Source organism: Bos javanicus, chromosome 10 (assembly GCF_032452875.1).
Source record: "Bos javanicus breed banteng chromosome 10, ARS-OSU_banteng_1.0, whole genome shotgun sequence".
Classification (NCBI taxonomy): Eukaryota; Metazoa; Chordata; class Mammalia; order Artiodactyla; family Bovidae; genus Bos; species Bos javanicus.
Genome location: NC_083877.1, coordinates 43922974 through 43936703, shown reverse-complemented (window position 1 = coordinate 43936703; position 13730 = coordinate 43922974). Strand labels below are relative to the sequence as shown.

General features: G+C 39.8%; 1 protein-coding gene across 4 annotated transcripts in view; it reads right to left on the bottom strand.

The window, feature by feature from the left end:
* Window positions 1-13730, bottom strand: part of FRMD6 (FERM domain containing 6) — a 271689-nt gene that overhangs the window by 172968 nt on the left and 84991 nt on the right. For 2 of the 4 annotated variants that reach the window (XM_061430975.1, XM_061430977.1), the window contains exon 3: window positions 6450-6513. The exons of the other annotated variants lie outside the window; for them this stretch is intronic. The gene's annotated coding sequence lies outside the window, so the exon portion shown is untranslated. The remainder of the gene's footprint in view (window positions 1-6449; window positions 6514-13730) is intronic. 4 annotated transcript variants of the gene reach the window in all.

Sequence of the window (13730 nt, the reverse complement as noted above, 5' to 3'; positions counted from 1 at the left end):
ATACACTTAGCATAGGGCTTGGCACATATTTGATGGGTGAAAATGTGTGTTAAAATTTAATCAAACTGACAGGACCTCAGTTAAATTTGATGTTCATGATGATGGTGGCTATGAGAGACAGAATATGGATGAATGAAAATTTCAAATGATAAGAACCACAGTGCTAGGCTATTGGCAGTTTATACTCTGGGTTTTATAATAATCACTGTTGTTATTCTTTCCTGGGTTGAAGAAGCCAAAATTACTCCTAAGGTGTCTCATTTAATCAGAGGCCTCAATTTTTTTTTTTAACTACATGCCTTTCTACCCCATCCCTTCACAGAAGTATCAGTTCACAGCAGATGGGACTGCCCTGTGAAAGCCACAGAAGAAACAAGGGATGTGCTGAAACCTATGCCACTTAGTGACAATGATGATCATTTCACCAGAGGTTATACAAACCAGCCAAGAAAATGATTGGAGGAGGCTCAGCTCTACCCCAATATGAGCCAAGTGTCTATATTTTATTTTAAGAATGCCTTCTGAGGTGCTTTAAAATTTATAATCCTCCCCCTTCCATTATTTTGCTTGATTCTTACATCAGCTCATGGGAGTAGGCAGAAGAAGCTCAGGAAAAAGAGGGACTTGCCTCATGCATATGGCCAATGAAAGATGAAATCAGGACCAGGCCTTATTTTCCATACACTATTTACACAACATGCCAGACAAGAAGGTCAGAGTAATTAATTTGCTTTGGAGAGGTTCCTGCCCACAGTGTGCCCAGATCTGGACTATGAAGCAAGGAGGTTTTTACACATGATGGAAAAGGAAACCCCAAGGACTAGGCCAAGGGACAACATGCTGAGATGAAAGAAAAGATGGAGGACATGAGTTCAGTTCTGGAAGGACATTCTCGGTGATACTTATTCTTATGGAGACCACAAAACCTCTGTCACAGAAGGAGGTCATGTGTTGAATTTTATAGGATCAAAAAATTTTTGAATGCGTGCTACATCAAAAACAGGGATGAGATAGGCACTGTGAGGCTAGAAGACAGAGGAATTTTCGGTTGACATGAGTTCCCTTGGCAAACTATGTTAATGTTCTGATGGTGATTTTAAAGGCCTCTTCTCTGCGTTGTCATGATGTCACCAGGAGACGCATCTGATGCCTTGTGCCTCTGAACCCCATCCTGGCACCCTGTGCTCACCTATACTGGGTTTTCTGTCCACACTACAGGAAGGAGGAGAAATCCTGAAGCAGGAAATGATTAGAATGCCTTCTTTAGTGTTGGCATGTAAGCCTGCTTTGTGCTTCTTCCTGCTTTGTCCCTCTGGTTCCTGCAGACTCTGTGGGCCCTAATCTTGGACGCTCTTCCCATGGACCATTCTCCTGGGTCTTGGGTGCCAGGCTTGCCCGGACCCTTGGCTCATTCTGACTCCCCTTGGTCTCCAGTCTGCGGGCCACTCCTCTCCCCACTGCTGACCACAGGGCTCAAGCTGGACTCACTCTTGCTCCTGAGTACACCCACTTGCTGCCAGCTGCCTGGAGCTGACAGGGGTCTCCATGGACATCTACTTTCTTACAGAATGTGGGAGCGGACCAGACCAAACTGCCTGAAATAAAGTGGCATTTGCTCCATCTGGGAATACATACTGATAGGTCCATGTTTACAAAGATATATTCATGTTCCTGAGCTTTCGCTGGGTATGACAAAGAGAGAGAGGGAGAGAGAGATGGAGAGTTAGTTAGTTCTTGGCATCTGCAAATGAAAAATGAGGCAGAGTCCTAGCAGAAGGCACTGCAGTTTGGGCAGCTGTATCCTATTAAAAAATCATGAGAAAGCTCTGTATTCCTGCCATTGTGGTGAAGAGGAAAAGCAAATCCCTTAGCATTTCCCAAAGAAAACATTTTTGTGACCTAAAGTTCCGTAAAATCTTTTAAGTTCTGTAAATCTGGTGAACATGGGAACAGTTTGGTAGGTATCCCACAAGTCCCTGGAGGACACTTTCTTACAGCCCTCACCTCAGGAGGCCCTGGAAGGGGAAGCGAAATTCCACCCCTGTCTGCTAGGGAGCACCTGTGAGGGAAGTGAAAGCCACCCCAACCAAAGTGATGCAAAATAGTCCTAATGCTCAAGGAGTGCAGATAAAGCCACCTTTACAGTCACAGCCTGTCTTTCAAAAAAAATTCTTTCATTAGATAAGGTAGAATCACATATTGGCTTTAATTTTTTTCCTCCAAATTTTTAGACTGTCTCTGGACACTAAAATTAAAATGTAAGCCATATTTTAAAATTAAAATAATAAATCGTCTTAAAATTACAATTTAAACAATTCTCAGCAATGAAGTAGGACTCATAAACCTGTTCCTGGTAGCCATTTTGGGTCACTGATGGGGCATTACTTCTCTAGGCATAAAGAAGTTATTTTTACATGCACTGTACCATGATGAAAAATTCCAAATTGGTCTTACATAAAAGAATAGGTTTACATTTTACTTTAGTAATACAAAATGCATATAGATCTAAAAAGAGAGACCTTTTTTTCTAGGGTATTTTTAAAGGCTCTGTGAATATTTATATTCTACTTCTGCATATACTCTGTTCTGTGCTTGGAATACTTTGGGCAATAAACTCCAGAGCAGGTCCAGAAGAGGGAACTACATAGTTGCTGTGGTGAGGGAGAGCCTGTTGCACCTTCCAGTCTGAAAAGATGAAGGTGGAAGGCAAAGAAGACTGACATTTACAAAACTATAAAGAACAGGGCAGGGTGAACACAGCATGGACCTTCCCCAAAGATTAGTCAAAGGCAGCTTTTGCATAAATGAAAAAATCATGAGCTCACACAGTGGGTAGTAATTCTGCTACCCATTGGAACAAGAGATGTTCCCATTAGAAAAAAATAAGTTAAAGGGAATATGAATTTAACAATAACTAAATATTGTGGGATTCTGGGAGTGCCTCATAGAAAGCAAGCTTATCTTCCCCTATCTCCCAACCAACTGTCCCGGGTAGTCATTTTAGAATCAGGCTACTTAGCTAGAGAAACAGCCAGGCCTGTGGTCTGATCCACATATGGCAATTCTTTGATTCTTTTATGAGAATGATGGTCTTGGTAAGTGGTCATCTGCCCTCCACCTCACCTCCTGTAAAGTAAGGGGTCCATACTGCTGAATTTAATAACTTGAGTATAAAAAACAGGAGACATGGGGACCGTCTTTATTACTGTAACTTGAATACAAAGACCAGCACGAGGTTGGCTCGGCAGCAGCATGCTGGGAATTTAGCACACTACCAGAATTTCATTATCCCGGTTTGTGATGCCAAATGTACAATTCCATCCTACAGCCTCTCTGAGATCTGGCTCCTTCCAACATTTCCTTTTTTTGTGAAATATTTGAGGAGAGTAGCAAATCAGTGAGGAAGGAGAGTATTCCTGGAAGATCTATGTCACCTCTGTCCCTTTTCACCATACCTCCTCCCACCCTCTCCCTCACTTCATACGGGCAGAGGGGGTGATAAAAGGCACGGCAGGGCATCAGCAGGAAATAATTCTTAGAGGTGGCCCCCTCTAAGTCTCAACACACGATCACCTCATTGGCCTGGAACACCTGCTTTTCTTATAGCGAGTGACTAGTTCCAGGCCCAGCAAGGGTACGTGAGCATGTCAACTGGGGACCCAGGGGGGTTAACCCCTAACCCATTGCTGGGCTCCTTGGCCTATCCTGGCTAGAAGGCTCAGAACTAATCTGTCCACAGAACTAATCTTCTTCAGAAACCAAAGAGGGAAACAACCTCCTTTGTAAATCCCAGCTGTGCCTATAATAAAATAAGGGCTAGCATCTAGTAGATCCCCTTTTCCTTAGACAGTTATTTGTGTGCATGTGGAAGGGAGGGGATTGGTTAAGGACAAATCATATAACTTAAGCATATGAAGAAAATGAGTCCCCTTTCTCTCTTCAAAAATTTACTATTAAATTAAAATGGTCTGTAAGCCTTTGACTCTTCAAGTGTGTATTGAAAGGGAACAAAAGGACTCATTTGAGGAGACAGCATTAAGCTGAGCTGATGGAAAGTAAAAACTCTTTAAAATGAAAGCCTTCCCTTTAAGGACTTTGTGTTCCAAATTCAGCTACATTCTCTTCTCAGTCACCTTAGGCATTTGTTTTTAATAAGTCTTTACAAAGTCAACAGTTCAACAAAGGACCTCAAAACCGTGCTTCTGACCAGAAAAATAAGCACCGATTCCAGATGTTTCTCATTTCTCCATGTCACTAATTCAAACTCAGAAGTCTCTTGTTTATTGGACATGTATATAAGCTTAATGCTTTACATAACCTCTCTTCTAAGAATCTCCTCTCCTATCTCTGCATCCTTTCTCTTGCCAAAGCCATCTATTTCTCATAGATGGAACTGAATCTTGCTAGCATATCCTATAGTCTCTCTAAGAAATATTTAAACTTAGGCCAAAATGAGATTTCATAATGATTTCATTATGAGATTTCATAATCATATGTAACTTTTATCTATTTCTATTAGCATTTAATGAAAAGTTAGGGAAATTCTCTTCTCCAGAAATCCTTAAAAATTGGATACACGCTTTGCTTTGTAAGTTGAATAGAGGCTGGGAGGTAAGTCACCTTTCAAGGTGTTCTTTAGGTCCTTTGACCTTCTGCTGCCTGCACATGAACTTTTGTATTCTGCTCCAAAGGGCAAAACTAATATCAGGCACTATTCCATGATCTCCTAGCTGTACAGGTGGGCTATGAATGATGATTTCCACACTTAACTTGTGTGCTTAATTCTACCTGGTGCCATGCTAGAATCCCAGCACTGGCCAAGGGACTAGAAGAACAGAAAGCAAGGAGCTGACAATAACAACAAATCTCCATGGAAAATACAATGTACTTGTGGTAGAATCATGCAAGGGAGATACACTTTATCTCTCCCTGATGTGCTTGTTTTTAAAAGGATGAAGTCTAAAGTGACATTTTTTTACGTGAAAATTTTGAATTTATAATTCTGTTAATAAAATGATCTTTAATCATGGCTAAATATTTATTGAGTCAGGCACTGTGCTAAGTGCTCCTGAATTACCTCCATTATTTCTTACGATACTAACAAGTAGATTCTATTATTTCCATTTTACAAATGAGGAAACTGAGTTTTAGAGACTCTGCTGCCTACTTGCTAAAGAATATGCATGGCATAGAGAATAAACCACATATATATTTGCACATGAGGGGTATCTTCAGCAAAGGTATTATAGGGGGCAGCATTTAGCAGTTACTTCAGAATGACAGCATCCTCATGCACGTTCATTTTAGATTTAGCAGATAATTCATAAGCATTGCCACTTACATGCTAACTAGTGGCTCAGTCATATTTGACTCCTTGTGACCCCATGGACTGTTGCCTGCCAGGCTTCTGTGTCCATGGAATTCTCCAGGCAAGAATATTGGAGTGGGTTGCCATTCCCTTCTCCAGGGGATCTTCCCAACCCAGGGGTCGAACCCAGGTCACTTGCATTATAAGCAGATTCTTTACCATCTGAGCCACCAGGTGGCTCAAGTATTCCCAAGGTTACACCAAATTATAGTAAGGCTAAACATGAAATGGCTGCTGGAGAGCTATCTAGACTGGCCACTGGAATTGGAGATAATGGATAGTGTATAGACCTCGAGCATTCTAAATACAAGAAAACATGAGCTCTTTTTGGAAACACAATCCTTTGCAAATGACTCTTGAGGGAACAATTCAAAGCTTTCAGCCCACATAAAAATAATAACTTCCCTTATAGAGAGTATGTCTCATGGATACCAAGTATTAAAGGCAACCATCTTAGAAGATAGGCACCTGTTTATAACTGTGTCTTCTGTAACTTACAGAAGCTTTCCTTCTCAAAGCTAAACAAGGGTTTAAATCAGTTAATTAGTTGATAACATCTACTGAATGCTTAGTTTTGATGGAGTCCCATATTAGATAGCACTTACATTGTCATAAAGACGGTGTGTTTGTAATGAAGTATGATTCTGTGAAGCCAATTTTGGTTACTAAATGAGGAATGGATAAACCTGCAGGAAGGAGGAGAAGACAAAGGAGGAAAGAAAGGAAGAAGAGATATCAAATCCATCAAATTCCATCAATCCAGAGGACTTCTGTTCCTTTGGTCCATGAAGCCTATCTTGGACAGTGGTTCTCAAACTCACCAGAATCACCTCGCAGGTTTGTTAAAAACACAAGAAAGGGCCTGAGAGTTTGCACATCTAACAAGTTTCCCAGGTGCTGCTGATGCTGACTGTTGGTCTGGAGACCACACTTTAGAGTCACTGCTCTAAAATGATTGGGGGTCTTGATGGATCTTCCCCAGTTTACATTCTAGATATTTGTCCAAAGCTGACACCATCACTGGATTTCCTAACCCTGAGTTCTTTTGAAATATGTTACAGGTTCACACAGTACTTCTTACCTGATGAAATCTGATAAGTTTCCAACCAGAAGAAGCTTCGTGAGAAAAGAAATGGATGGAAAGGCTGTTGAGAGAAGGATAAGAGGCAATCAAGAGAGGAATATAAATTACTCTATCATTATAATTACTATTCACTTTGGACTGAGTAAACACGATTATCCCAAGGATAAATGAGTTATATTTTCTACCTCACTTTTTATTAGCAACTTAAATTTGCAAATGAAGAAGATGCAACTGGATCAACATAGTGACTAGCACAAAAGGAAATTTGATGATTTAGCAATAAATTTTATTGAATAGAAAGTGACAATATCAGAGTTACAACTAACATTCTGAAAAACATTAATTAATGTTTATTTGACTTAAGTATTGTTTGTCCAAGTGGAGGCGCTTATTTTAGTAATCAAAGTATTACAATTTTTTTTTTGCATCCCCAAACCTGCTTCCTAGTGCAATGATGTGATCTATTTATTTGATGATTTATTTGTAGACAGACGCTTTACTGTCTGAGCCACCTGGGAAGTCTTCTTTTCTAGATTACCAAATAATATGGATGAATAATAAGAACTACAAAGAAATGTCTGAGAGGCACATGTGCATGGTGCTTGTGAGTCTAAGGAAAATGGAGGCTGGGATTTTTCAGTAAAAGCACTTTTAAAGTATTTTATCATTATTTACAAGTAAGGGAGAGAATACAATTTCTTTTTTGGCCAGGGAGTCAGTTCTCATCAGAGTTGGTCTCTTCACCTTTTCCTTTGTAATCTCCATCATATCAAATTCAAGGAACTTAGGGATCCACAGGGGATCTACACTTCTTCCAGCTTCTTCCCTTTTAGATAGTTTTGGTCAATTCAAACCAAATGCTAGGCTCACTCCCAGATACATTCACAGGCCTCCTGGCACACATGTGTACCTGTTCTGGCTTTGTAGCCTGCTCTTGGCAGTATAGAGATAACTTTAATGTCTAGAACACTGCAAAAAGTGGCTTGCAGTACGTGTCATATCTCAGCCACCCCATCCCCACTTCCATGTGGATACAAAGGTAGTTGTCAGTCATTTTTGGGAGTTCAATGCTAGCTCCATTCTCCCCCCACCACACCCATTTCTGGATTAAGGCTGATTACAGCTCATGCCTCTGCTCCACAAAGTCACTCTAAAATGGCCCAGAGTTCTGACTTGTGAAATGTGAGTTTGACCTTCTTTAATTGAGCCTACCATTCTCTGACTGCCTAAACTGAGAGGCTTCCTACAGATAAGAGCTGGCTCAGAAAATTTCACACTTAAAGTCACACTTGTAAAAGATGGGGTCACCTCCATTAGACTAAATACATCCTACAATACTGTTATTCTAGAAGAGCCATGGTGAATTCACACCTATTTTACGAAGTGCTTTCTTTTAAAAAACTTATGGCAAGTCAGTGCTTCTCAGCTCAGCAAGGCAAGGTGCCCACAGATTTGAACTTGTTAGCCTGCCTAGGCTAGAAATTCAGGAACTTCAAGACACTAAGCTCGTTTCTAGTATTGTGTGTCAGCAAAGACTATTCTCTTTTTCCCTTAATGAAAAGAGTATCAGCTGCAAACATTTATTGAGCTTTGAGGTTGGCACAAAAGAAGTATTAGATATGATTCTTGCCCTGGAAGTGTTTACAATGAAGTTTAAATGCAAGAATTAAGTCTGCACATGTGAAATCAGAAACAATGAAAGAATGCATATCATTAAACGTGAACCGTGCGGTGCAGACCGTACAGATGTATGATGTCAGAGAGCTGGGAAGGGCTTTAGGAAACAAGTGAATAGGTAAAGATTAAAGGATGCATACGATTTGTATAAAAAGATGGGTGGTCTTTCTCTGTGTTTTATTTATAACGCACAAGTTTACACAATTTAATACCACTCACTAAATCTCATTGTAAGGGTCTGGAAGTCTCAAACTGGTAACTAATGGGCCAAAGGACTTTTTTCTTCTACCAACATTTGGAATGTTTTAAAACAAATTTGTATTAGCTGTCAACATTAAGTTGAAAGATTTTACATTGAAATGTATAATTTCTGTTTTCTCTTAAACAAAGTGGAGAGTCTATCAAAACCCGGCCCACATTTCTAAATGGTAACAATGAACTAGAGTTGAGTAAAATCCACCCCCATTACATGGAACACTGGCTCTCCAGTTTCCACAGCCCATACCAATCCCTAAGCTTCCACCACTTAACCTGCTTCACTTTTGAATATTACCTGCATTCATGCTAATTCATTTCAGTCATGTATCGGACTCTTTGCGACCCTATGGACTGTAGTCCACCAGGCTCTTCTGTCCATGGGACTCTCCAGGCAAGAATACTGGAGTGGGTAGCCACTTCCTCCTCCAGGGGATCTTCCCACCCAGGGATCATTGGCAAACAAGTTCTTTACTACTATCGCCACCTGGGAATATCACCTACTTGGAGCCTGTGGGCAGCTGAGCTCATGAACCCTGCTATACGTTAGCAGGGCTTCCTACATGGGGTGGGGTGCAGGAGGCTGTCACAAATGTTCCACTCCAACCAATTCAATCAAAACAACAAGTGATCCTGCCCTCTCAGCCTAGAAAGGGAAAGTGACTTACACACAGAGGGATATTTTATAAAATATTATGCTCACTCTACAGAGGAAAATATCATGGACCACACATACAGAGTTGAGCTTTGGTTTTTGCAAGTGCACTGGCAATTGCCACTCAAAATGCACATTCTACAGTGGGGGTTTTTGGGCTCTGTTTGCACAGAAAGGATGGGTGCTTTATTAATTACCTCTTTCAGTTCACTTAGTGTAGGAAGACCCATGTGAGCAAATTTTATGTATGAAAATTTGGAGTGGTATAGCAGATAAATTGGATTGTTTTTTTTCAGAAAATTTACTTACTTTTTTTAAAAGATTTGTTCTTATATATTTGAAATCTTGTCAAATCTATATGTAAAGTAGCCTTGCATGTCCTATAAAATGGGGCACTTCTGAATGAATATTTACTGTGGACAATCAGTTCCTTATTGTATGACTGAGGAAAAGTATGGAGCATCCAAATGCTCAGCAGGTCAGATTTGGAATTCATTTCATGCTGGTGTTGGAATAGTCATTCATTTGTTCATTAGGCCATCCCAAATGTATTTATTTGGCCCAGTGGTACTTGTCTCAGCCCTTCTGTTAATCAGCTCCATGAACTCGGGCAGATCCCTTAATCTCTGCTGGTTTTGGTTCTTCAAATGAGGAAATCATATTAAATTATCTCGAAGTTCCCTACAGATGAAACATGCCAGTTTTTCACCTGAGGTGCCTAGAATAAAAGGAGAATAATTTGTTCTGAGTTTATGGTTGACCTGCAGTGCTTTGACGTTGAACATCTCTGTCCATCATGGTCAGTGTGCAGCAGGTGGTAGGGCTGATTGATGCTCAACTTGCAGCCACCAGGAAGACTACTCTGGTTTTCCACATTCAATTTCCATTTTCCTTCTGTTTGGCCCTATAATCCACTGGTAGATTACCAGGGGTTTCTGGTTGTGAAATACTTTGTCATCTCCCAAATTAAAAGTACAACTCATGTACATTTCTATATGCTTCTCCCTCATACTCCTTCCTTTTGGCCATTTTCTCTTAAATAAAATCATATAAAGTTTCATTTGGTGATCCATTCACAGAGTATGAACTTCAAATTTTACAAGAGCATGTGGATGGAGTACACAGTAAAATCTGCCTACTCAAGCCTCAGATATGATGATACAAACTATGGCAGAAAATAAAGAGGAACTGAAGTGTCTCTTGACCTTGATGAGGGTGAAAGAGGAGAGTGAAAAAGCTGGTTTAACACTCAACATTCAAAAAATGAAGATAGTGGCATCCAGTCTCATCACTTCATGCAAGTTCTGGATTCAGTTGGATATATCCTTGCCTTTTTCCCTTGCCTTTTTTCTTCTTCTCTTCTTTTCTCAGCTATTTGTAAAGCCTTCTCAGACAACCACTTTGCTTTCTTGTATTTCTTTTTAAAACCACCTTTGGAGAAGGCAATGGCACCCCACTCCAGTACTCTTGCCTGGAAAATACCATGGACAGAAGTGCCTGGAAGGCTGCAGTCCATGGGGTCGCTGAGGGTCAGACACGACTGAGCGACTTCACTTTCACTTTCACTTTGGGATGGTTTTAGTCACTGCCTCCTATACAATGTTATGAATCTCTGTCCATAGTTCTTCAGGCACTTTGTCTATTGGATCAAATCTGTTGAATCTATTCATCACTTCCACTGTATAATCACAAGGAATTTGATTTAGGTCATAAAGGCTATAACACTGTGAAAGTTCATAGAGCTCATAACAGCCTGAAAGAATGAGTGGTTTTCCCTACTTTCTTCAATTTAAGCCTGAATTTTGCAATAAGGAGCTCATGATCTGAGCCACAGTCAGCTCCAGGTCTTGTTTTTGCTGGCTGTATAGTTTTTCCATCTTTGGCTGCAAAGAATATAACCAATCTGATTTTGGTATTGACCATCTGGTTATGTCCAAGTGTAGAATCATCTCTTGTGTTGTTGGAAGAGGTTGTTTTCTATGACCAGTATGTTCTCTTGACAAAACTCTGTTAGCCTTTGCTCTGCTTCATTTTTTACTCCAAGGCCAAACTTGCCTGTTACTCCAGGTATCTCTTGACTTCCTACTTTTGCACTCCAGTCCCCTATGATGAAAAGGACATCTTTTTTTGATGTTAGTTCTAGAAGGTCTTCTAGGTCTTCACAGTACCTTTCAACTTCAGTTTCTTCAGCATTACTTATTGGGGCATAGACTTGGATTCCTATGATGTTGAATGGTTTGTCCTGGAAACAAACTGAGATCATTTTGTCGTTTTTGAGATTGCACTTGATTTTTTACTCTTTTCCAGCCAGCTGATAACTGATAAATCTGATAATGTCAATTTAATTTTAACTTGCATTTTCTTATAAGTGAATATGGCATATTTAAAAGACCATTAATTCACATTCATTTGTTCTCTTTGGTCTACATCAGATTACTGTTTCTTTGGCTTTTCCCAGATGATGCAGTGGTAAAGAATCTGCCTGCCAATGCAGGAGATGTGGGTTCAGTCCCTGGGTCAGGAAGATCCCCTGGAGGAGGAAATGGCAACCCACTCTATATTCTTGTGTGGAAGACCTCAAGGACAGAGTAGTCGGGGGGCTACAGTCCACGGGGTCGCAAAGAGCTGGACACAACTGAACGACTGAGCACATTGTTTCTTTCCTTTCTATTTACAAGAGTCCGTTACGTATTACAGAAATTAGCTCTTTTACTTCACAAAATGTAGCAAACATTTTTCCTGGCATGCTTGTGTATTTTAATGTTGTTTTAACATTCACTTAGGTAGAAAATTTTATTTTTGAGTGGTTGAATTTACTGACTTTTTCTTTTATGTCTTCTTTTTATTGTTTTGGTGTTTTGTGGGGAGGGGCAATATTTTTACCCTTCAAGAATCTTTACGCAAAAAGTCCTATTCATATTTTCTTCCAGCACATTTATGGTTTCACCTTTCACCTTAAAATTTTGGGGTCCATTTGGAATTATTTTGGTATACTATTCTGCTCCTCCTCTATTTCCCTTCTTATTTTTTAAACCTTAAGCAAGTCACCAGGCAATTGTAACAGGCTAGACAAAGCCCTTCCCTACCTAGCAGGCTTCTCTCTTCTTGAGAAGCTCAAACAAAGAACTAGCTACTCTGAGCTTGGTTTGAAAGGTGATGGGGGACGTGGAGACCAGAAGAAACTGAAATTAGGAATGGAATTGTGCCAGGAATCTCCACGTAGTTCTTCGCAGTAGTCACAGTTGTTGGTTTAAAATGTGAGGGTAAAATATCTGGATTTCTAGGCTTATTCTTCAAGCTCTATTGCTTATTCAAAAACCATAAGACTTGATGATAAAGTCAACTTGGCAAATACTAGAGACAGTCCAGATCAACAAGTGGCTAACAAAGAGAATTTAAGACTTTTTTTATTGTTACCCTTAGAAGACATAAATTTTACATTGTAACCCAGAATCCACTTTCATATCTACACATGAAAATAAAATTAGAGTTACATGTAACAATAATCACATCCATTACATGCATCCTGGCATTTTCTGCCTTTTTATGTTACATGCCATTCCATCCTATTCTGTTTCTCTTTTTAAAACTATTGATCAAAACATCTAAATAAATTAGTCATGCTTTGACCTTTAGTATGAAGAATATAGGCTAAAGGAAAATGAACATTTACCTTCCCTGACACAGAAATTTAGGTATGTAAACATCATACATTATTCCCTCATAATTCATGTAAATAAGGTTTATAATGTCATCTATTTTCAGCTACATTTAAAAGGAATATAGTGTATTTGGGAGCACTTTAATTGTAGAATCCAAGTAATAATTTAAAATAAGTTAAAACTCAGAACCTGTGAGAAACATAAAATCCATATATGATTAACTCACAGCAACAGCTGTTATAACTCAGGAATGAGTGAATTTCAGACCATCTGGATGACAAGTAAATTCAACCAACTAGAACTCAACAATACTTCCATCGTTTGATGATCACAAGTCGCTGTGCATACATGGGACTAAAACTCAGGAACTAAACTTTTAACAGTAATGGAGATCAACTGAAAAGTTGATTTTGCCTGGTTGCTGTTTAAACATAAGCTAAGATTTTGCTTATTTTGAAAAAGTCTATCATAAAAGAGAATATGATCCAGAAAAAACCAGTCACGTTAGATGTAGTATTAACATGGGCCTTGCTCATGACTTCCATCTAAGGCCTCACTACTTCCAGAGCTGCTGCTACTTCCGAGGTGCCCCTCCTTTCATTGTGAACACACGGGTTGGGCTAGGACCACAGGGTGCCCTCCTGCCATGACATTCTCTGGTTCTTGGTGATTTGCCCAAATGAAACAAGGACAACCATCCCACCAAGATCCCTACCACCACTATCAAGAAAACCTGCCCATTTCTGAAGACAAAAAGCAAGAAAGACTGTTTCTAAGTAGTTAAAAACAAACCTCAAACTTCCCTTGAGCAGGAAGCCTACAAGAGTATCCCTCACCTCACACCATCCATTTTTGAACCTGCTGGGCTAGTAGTACTATCCAGCCCCCGCTGGAAACCTAAGAAGAGCTTAACTACAGCTGTCCTCCAGTGGATTACAGTGGTGTTTGGCAAGTTCATACCAAATACAACCACTTCTGGTGAAGAAGTCATTTCAGTTTGGGGAAAATGAGTAATTTGGCCCTTTAATT